This window comes from Triticum aestivum, chromosome 3B (assembly GCF_018294505.1).
Source record: "Triticum aestivum cultivar Chinese Spring chromosome 3B, IWGSC CS RefSeq v2.1, whole genome shotgun sequence".
Taxonomy (NCBI): Eukaryota; Viridiplantae; Streptophyta; class Magnoliopsida; order Poales; family Poaceae; genus Triticum; species Triticum aestivum.
The window spans coordinates 18,377,857-18,386,897 of NC_057801.1; the positions used below are offsets into that span (position 1 = coordinate 18,377,857).

Below are 9,041 nucleotides of genomic sequence, written 5' to 3' on the forward strand. Positions count from 1 at the left end.
AGCTTTGGGTTCAATCTTGCGGTGACCTTACCGAGTGATAGAAAGGGTTGCAAGGCATGTATTGTATTGTTGCCATCGAGGATAACAAGATGGGGTATTTATCATATTGCATGAATTTATTCCTCTACATCATGTCATCTTGCTTAAGGCGTTACTCTGTTTTTAACTTAATACTCTAGATGCATGCTGGATAGCGGTCGATGAGTGGAGTAATAGTAGTAGATGCAGAATCGTTTCGGTCTACTTGTCACGGACGTGATGCCTATATACATGATCATTGCCTGGAGAACCTCATAACTATGCTCAATTCTATCAATTGCTCAACAGTAATTTGTTCACCCACCGTAGAATACTTATGCTCTTGAGAGAAGCCACTAGTGAAACCTATGGCCCCCGGGTCTATTCTCATCATATCAATCTCCATCACTTTATTTACTTGCTTTTGCTTTTACTTCTTACTTTGCATCTTTATACCAAAAATACCAAAAATATTATCTCTATCAGATCTCACCCTCGTAAGTCACCGTGAAGGGATTGACAACCCCTAAGCGTTGGTTGCGAGTAGCTATCATTTTGTGCAGGTACAAGGGACTTGCACGTGGTCTCCTACTGGATTGATACCTTGGTTCTCAAAAACTGAGGGAAATACTAACGCTACTGTGCTGCATCATCCTCTCCTCTTCGGGGAAATCCAACGCAAGCTCGAGACGTAGCAATCTTACATATTGTATATGTATGTAGCCAGTATCGTTGGACAGATAATACGAAAACTTGTTGTTCGACCAATCTCTCGGAGAAGGAGAGGTCGATCACTTCTCTCGGTATGCATGACGAACTTATGTACTTAACGGTTTCCTTCATTTGCTCACTAGCTAGCGTGTAGAGGGCCTCTCTATACGTATAGTACGTAGCGTCAACCAAGCACGAAGATAAAAGAGGACACTTCTCTCTATTAATTAATTAGCTACCTAACACAATATATCAACACCTTAATTAACCATACAAAACCCCCAAATCCCCCCCCCTTCAGAAAAAAAAACAAAAACCCTAGCCCCTGAACAGCTGACGCGTGGATGCCTTTTGATCCCGGTTGGTGCCACCAACCGGGACCAAAGGCCCTCCTGCCTGGGCTCGCAGCACCGGCCACATGGAGGCCCATCTGTACCGGTTCGTGTAAGAACCGGGACTAAAGTCCTAGGGCTTTAGTAATGACCCTTTAGTCCCGGTTCAAGAACCAGAATAGATGGGCCTTACGAACCGGGACAATAGGCCCTTTTTCTACTAGTGTAGTGTGGCTAAAAGGGCAATTAAATATCAAGTGATCAATGGTCTCTTCCTCATGAGTAGTGCACAGGACGCATGATTCAGTATCCCCAACATGAAAATGTCTTCTTTTCAGCATGTTCCTTGTGTTCAGTCTATCAGCTAAAAGAAACCACATGAACACCTTTAATTTCATTTGGAGCTTTGATTTCCATATCCATTTGAAAGGCTCCTGACATGTAATTTGTCTATGATAGTGAGTGTAGAATTTTTTTGCCGAGTAAACAAACAGGTCTTGCCTTGCTGGCTCATTCTTCTCTCCCACTACGTTTTTGGGATGAAGCATTCCTCGCTGCGTGCTACCTCATCAACCGCATGCCTACACCTTACCTTCAACAAGATACACCCATGTATCGTCTCCTTAAGGTGCAACCCGATTACAACTTCCTGTGCACTTTTGGGTGTGCTTGATTGTCTAGTTTGCGCAAATATAATGCACACAAACTTGCTTTTCGTTCCACCATGTGCGTGTTCCTCGGCTATAGTCCGATGCATAAGGGATACAAGTGTATCGATTGTTCCACGGGACGTATATACATCTCCCGTGATGTTTTTTTCCCTACGCCACCCCTAGGGTCACCATAGATGTCTCCTCCTTGGCTGATGTTCTCTCCTTTCCTTCCAATGAACCGACTACGGGTGACCATATGCGCAAATATGACATGTCCTATTTGTCTACTGACTCACCTATTCCAGGCCATGCTACATCTGTGCAGGACACCGCGGCTGACGTGCCTCCATCCCCGGTGCCCGATGTGCATGGCGCATGCAGGGCCCCCTCCCAGCGCATGTCCGGCCCGTCGGTTGCTCCGTGCCCACATGCGGCAGACGCGCCGCCCTCCCGGTGCTCAACATGCATGGCACATGCACGTCCCCCACACGGTCGGCTGCCCCTTCGCCCGGCCCATCGGTGAACCCAACGGCGGCCTCGCCCGGCCCATCGTCACAACAAGACTTGGGGTTCTTGTGCCTCCTCCGCGCGGAGTCAACATTGTTGGGAGTAAATGGATTTTCAAGACCAAGCATCGTCCAGATGGCTCTGTTAATAAGTACAAGGCCTGACTGGTCGCCCGTGGTTTCACCCAGCAGCTTGGCATTGACTATGGCGGCACGTTCAGTCCGGTTGTCAAGCCGGCTACTGTTTGATTGGTTCTTGCTCTTGCTGTCTCTCGTGGTTGGATTCTAGCTTTGGCAGATTGATGTCAGTACCGCCTTCCTTCATGGTTTCTTATCTAAGGATGAATATATGCAGCAGCAGCCTCGTTTTGAGGACGCTCGGTATCCCTCGTCAGCTTGGTTTTGTCTCCTCCAAAGCAGACACATCTCTATTTTTCTTCCGCTATCGTGATGTTCATATCTATATACTCGTCTATATGGATGATATTGTTATCGTCAGATCTTCTCCATGAGCTATTGATGGTCTTGTTCACTCCCTTGTAGCTAGTTTCCCTATCAAGGACCTTGGGCCGTTGGAGTACTTCCATCGTTTGGAAGTGGCGTACAATTCAGGGGGGATGACATTGACTCAACGGAAGTATGCCTTGGATCTTTTGCACTGTGTGAGCATGGAGAATTGTAAGCCCACTTCCTCATCGTTGTTTACCTCAGATCAGCTTTCCCGGGTGTCTGGACAACCTCTCAGTACCGATGATTCTTTTCGGTATCGTAGTGTCGTTGGTTGACTGCAGTATTTGACACTCACCCGTCCGGATATTTTGCTTGAAGTGAACAAGGTATGCCAATTTCTCTCGCAGCGCACTGATGTTCATTGAGAACTGTTAAGCGCATTCTACGCTATGTGAAAGGGACATTGCACAAAGGATTGAAGTTCCGGAAGGCTGCCTCCACTGGCATTAGTATTTTTACTGATGCTGATTCAGCGGGATGCCCTGATGATCTCCGATCCACCAGAGGCTTTGCTATCTTCGTTAGACCGAATCTCATTTCCCGGAGTTCTAAGAAACAGTCGAGAGTGTCGAGATCCAGTACAGAGGCCGAGTATAAAGCTTTGGCAAACGGAGCTGCTGAAGCCATCTGGGTAGAGTGACTACTCAAAGAGCTTGGTGTTTCACAGCAGCGTGTTCCCGTTCTCTGGTGTGATAATTTAGGAGCCACATATCTGAATGCCAACCCAGTTTTCCATGCACGTACCAAGCACATTGAGATCGATTTCCATTTTGTGCGTGAGGGTGTTGCTTCTGGAGCTCTTGAGGTCAGGTTCATTTCCTCTAATGATCAGTTGGCTGATGTGTTCACCAAACCAGCCACTCGATAGATGTTAGACCGTTTTAGTACCAATCTAAACCTTGTACAGAGTAGAAGTTCAGATTGAGGGGGAGTGTTAAAATAGGTCTAGCGTGTCACGTACACATATTCTGTACTTATGTAATTGTATGTGCTGATCATTATATATAGAGAGACGTGGAGAGGCATTGCCCCACGAAAAACCCTAAACCCTATTCTCAAACTCATTGCACTGCAAGGAGATGGTTCTATCCATCGCATGACCATGCCCATTCATGTGACCCGCGCATGGAGCGCAACACGCCCGGCCAGGAAGAGGTAGCTCGCCGGAGCACGACCGGCGTGGTGGCGGTGCCATCCAGAAGAGGGCATGCGCATGAGCGAGGCTGCGGGGCCGCGGCCATGGGTCATTACAGGTTTGCATTGCGCTGGCTGGGCTGGCACGTGGACGATCAAGGTCGGCCATGGCCATGGCTGCCGAGCTTAAGCTCGAGCGGGCGACGCCTGCCAATTCAACATGATCACAAGCAAAACCACCTTCAATTCTCCCTAAAATCACCCCAGGGACACATTTATCTGGTTTCGTAGAGTTCAGGGGGAAAGTGATCCGGTATTAGAGTTTAGGGGGATATTTATCCATCATGGAGGATTTTAGGGGGGGGGGGATGTACTTTCCTCAAGAAAAATTCGTTGGAGACACATTTCACAGGCCCACTGACAATGCTAGATGCACCATCAGGGCAGGGGCTAGGTGAGGAGAACCTCATTCTATTTTCAGGGAGCCGCGGTTTCTCGCTTCACTGAGAAGGACACAAAACCCTAACAAAAGTCAAAGAAATATCTAAAAATGGAGTCCTCCCACCTGTAAGGGTCGGAATACACGACACCCCCATTGCCCTAAGGCCACCAGAGACGAGGCGGATCGACTGCGGCGGCGATGGAAGACAGAAGAACCCTAACTTTTTTTTGAAGAGGAGGGTAACACTTTTTTTCTATTGGATATGAGACTATTTACATGTCCACATTAATGTGATTATATAAATAAATGTTTATCAAATACTGCTCGTGATTTATCTATAGTTTGTTGAGAAATTTGGTTAGTAAATTGAGATGATTGATTAATTAGCGTACGAGAAAGGGCGGACAAAGGGCAGAATGAGACCAAAAAACGTTTGAAAGAAAACAAAAATCAATGAAATGACTTTTTTTACATCAAATTAGTCTTTATTGCAAGGTGATCACCATAGTATCTTTTACAAGAGTATCAGCAATCTCTATAGCTGGGTCTTTCATCCATCCTGCACACACCTTACCTCTAACTAGTTTGGCTAAATCATGGGCAGCACAATTAGTCTGTCTAGGAGCATGCTCAAAAATAATATGCAGAAAATCACACGCAAGATCGCCCATAAGCGCATTTCCAAACCAATCGATTTCCCCGTTTGCTGCCACGACGAATCCGTCATTCGAGTCTCTGATGACTGCGCCATACGAGCCCTTGAGTAAGCCTAGGTCAATCAATGAAAGGACATGGTGGGAGGGGAAGTAGAGAACCGAAAAATAGGCTATGCTTTTTAAAATACTCCAGTAGAGATAGAGATTTTAAGTAGTAGAGAAGATCTAATCAGAATTTGATGTCACGGTGTGCCGATCATGCTCCGGACGTTATTTATGCCTTCCGGGCATTCGTTGGTCATGGCATGCATGATCCAGCTTCTATAGCGAGTCGGTGATGGATCGGTTAAGCTTCTGGTGCATGTCGGCTGCGGATTTGCCCGGCATGTATCATGTATGACAAGTGCATCAACGGAGTAGCGAACTCGATTCATCCTGGAGACGTACGTCATGGCTTGGAGGCTCACAGTCAGGTGCATATGCATCTTGAACGACCATAAAGCGTTTGTACTTGGGTGTTGCGGCATATATATGCCCAAAAAGTGCTTTTTGTTTTTGTTTTATTTACAGCCGAAAAGGTGCTTGTTGTAATGCATGTCCGTGGACTGCAATCACTACTCCCTTGTTGCATCTATCGGTTGTAAGGGCATTTCTAACGGCAACCTCGAAAAAGCTTTCGTATCCATCTGCAGACTGGGAGACCAGTCCGAGGACACATGGATGCGGGAAACAGTCATCCAACGCTAGCCGCATACATTTCAAACCACATTATAACTAACCGGATGAAATTCACTCAAACCGGTCGATATTCATCAAAGTTTGGAACTTTGGATAGAAATAACACAAATCATCTACACATAGCATGCAAATTAAGTTTAGTACAACAAGGTCTCAAATTCGACTAGATCCTGGATGTCCAACAAGTTTCTCAGGAACGGATCATGTCCTTCCACACATACTTCCCCTTCAGCCTTATCCAGCAGTATGCGCACGTAAATGGCCGTCCTGCTGACCTGTGGTACAGCACGACGGCGTGTGCGGATTGCATATAATGTGTAGACCAACATTGAGTGAATGAATCAATCAACAAGTTTAGCAAGAGGAGTAAAACCTACCATCTCTTCCATGCCCGCGTGCAATGGCCACCTTGCCTGGAGCTGACAGATCAAGTTGCAGTACTTGATGACGTTGACCTGGGTAGCATTCCAGCGGTACGACAACGACCTCACGTTGCGTGGTCGCATGATGTACACGTCGTAGGGCGCAATGTGCTTTCCTGCGTGAAACTTTTCATGCACTTGCTCACAGAATGGCAACCCTTTGGTCCTGCCTATGAAATCCGCGGATACGGCCAGCCACACATCGCACAACAACTCACTCTCCATGGTAGCTCACCATCCTTCGTGCTCTAAAAAGTGACATAGCATTTGAAAATAAGCTCAATGACATCTAACCGGACACCTGCCAGGCGTGGTGTCCGCCATGGAGGTCATCGACAGGGGGGCGGAGTGTACCTGGGTGCAAACGGCTCCAAGGCTGGAAGCTCCATCGCAACAGCGAGCGAGCGCGTCAGTGCTGGTTGCGGGCATCCGAGAATGCCTCTCTGGCGGCTGGAGACGAACAACATTGACGACGGAGGTGGAGGATGCGGATGCAAAGCAAGGGAGAGAAGGGGCGGAGTGGAATGAAATGGGACCGGGAGGGGGATTGGCTGGGCCGGGGGTGTCGTAGTCCTACGTTTCGGGTGTCCGGACTCCCGCAAACCTCCCACACTCGTCTCTAATTTGCGGAAGAAATCGCGTCCGGACCGCCCTGCAGACCGATATAGGTAGGCATTAGATGGCCTTTCGCGGTCCGGACGGTGCGGTCCGTGCAAACGTGCTTCTCATTTTCTTCCTTGTATGACCGGTTAATTATATGTGATTGGTGAAGATGAAGAGAGAGAAAGAAAAGGAAGAGAAAAATTGGTCTGAGGTGGGCCATGTCCTATGTGACGGACCAGCCAGGCGCGTGCGCGAGCCCTCGTATCCTTCTCATATCTTTACTCCTAATGTCTCAGTTGGTACGTCGCGTTCCGGGTTTTATTTTCGTCCCACCATTTTCGTCCGATTTTTTTTGTCCCATCCTCCACTGGTTTTTTTCGTAGGTTTTTTTTTGGACGTTTTTTCGTCCACTCCTCTCGATCCCTAGAACTCTCAGAGTAGACGCCGCCGCCCGCCCCTTCCAGCCCCCGCCCCCCCAGCCCTAGCCGCAACCCCAACCCCATGGAGATCGAGATCAAGCTCCGTCTCCCCGACGCGGCTGCACATCGGCGCCTCTCCTACTTCCTCGCGCCCCGCCTGCTCCGCACCGACGCCCCCGCGCGGCCCCTCACCGCCGCCGCCGCCGCCACCGCCGCCTAGCGGGACGTCCGCCTCTACGGCACCGACGACCGCGACCCCTCCTGCGCCGTCCTCACGATCAAGCGCCCCCCCCCCCCCCCGCGCGCATCGACGCTGGCGTCAGCCGCGTTCAGGAGGTCGTGGAGCCCCTCGACCCCGCCCTCGCCCTCACCTGCGTCGACAACCCCGCGCGTCTCGGCGCGGTCGAGTCCCCCATCGTCCGGCTCGTCTCCGACGAGTACGGCGTCGGCGGGGACAAAGCGTCGTTCGTCTGCCTCGGCGGCTTCCGGAACACCCGCGGTATGTATGAGCTCGAGGAGGGCGAGGGGCAGGGGCTCATGCTAGAGCTCGACGAGACACACTTCGATTTCGGCACAAACTACGAGCTGGAGTGCGAGACCGCGGAGCCCGACCAGGCCAAGGAGGTCCTGGAGCGGCTGCTCACCGTGGTTGGGGTGCCGTATGAGTACTCCCGGAGCAATAAGTTCGCGTGCTTCATGGCCGGGAAGCTGCTTCCGTGACTAGGTTTGTGGTTGGTCTTTACCGTGTCCCAAATGATGATTAAACAGTGGTTGCTATAAAACTTGTGTTTCATTAGCACTTTCTCGCGACAATAGGCTTGTTCTGTGGCGAGTGATTTCAAATCTCACAAATGTAATGTTTAGTTATGTTACATTCTGGTATTTGATAACTTTCATCCAAGAATACTATCTTGGGTGGCAGCATAGCAACACAAGGTTTGCATTTCAATCCTCGTAAAAAATCTTGTCCTGGAGCATGATCCGACAACCGCTGGGAAGAAGCCGGGCCTGGTATGTCTGGTTGGGGAGAGAAATAAGTTTCATCTCTCGGGTCCATTTATATACAGGACATACAATCTACTCCCTTTGTTTTTAAATATAAACCTTTTTAGAGATTTCAATACGGACTACATTCGGATGTATATAGACGTATTTTAGAGTGTAGTTTCACTCATTTTGCTTTGTATGTAGTCCACATTAGAATATCTAAAAGGGCTTATATTTAGAAACGGAGGGAGTAGCTAGGAACAAACTGAATTTTGTATGTCCGCCACATTGTTATGGGCAATGAGCCTGTTATTGCAGTCTCACCACACCACATCTTGTTCTGCTCTCTGGTGCAGATGGGCATCCTTAGATTCACCACCTCCCTGATGAGCTGCTTCTTGTCTTAACCCACCTCCCTGATGAGCTGCTTCTTTGTCTCAGGCATACACGGTCATCGTTGGTATCTAAGTTGCCACCTGACAAATCTGTTCTTATTTCTTATTAGGTACCTGAAAGGCTGAACCTGATCTTTGATGAACTAGAAGGCCAAGATACCAAGGTATGCCTGAGTTTATAGCTTGATTCCTTACCATATAATTTCTGAAACATGCAGCGACACATGATTAACCTTTGTACTTTATACTTTGCTAAAACATTTAGGACTCGAGTGGGCGACTCCAAGAATGGGTACTCCTGAAACTTTAGCCAGTGGCCATGTTGATGGTATTTTTTGGGAACAGGGGAGGGCGTGTGTTATTGTTCAAACCAGGCGCCTGAATTTTTTTAATCTTTAGCCAGTGACCACATTGCTGCCCTAAGCGATGAACAGGGCAAGGCGAGTAGTATTGCAGTTAACTATGTGTCATCTGGTCATCATAGTGATTGGTAGATTAAAACCGTAAGCCACCTC

The 9,041-nt window shown here is 48.5% G+C and overlaps 1 pseudogene; it reads left to right on the forward strand.

The window, feature by feature from the left end:
- The first annotated feature begins 7,226 nt into the window (after positions 1 to 7,226).
- LOC123064397 (triphosphate tunnel metalloenzyme 3-like) lies at positions 7,227 to 7,864 on the forward strand (annotated as a pseudogene).
- Positions 7,865 to 9,041: the final 1,177 nt, after the last annotated feature.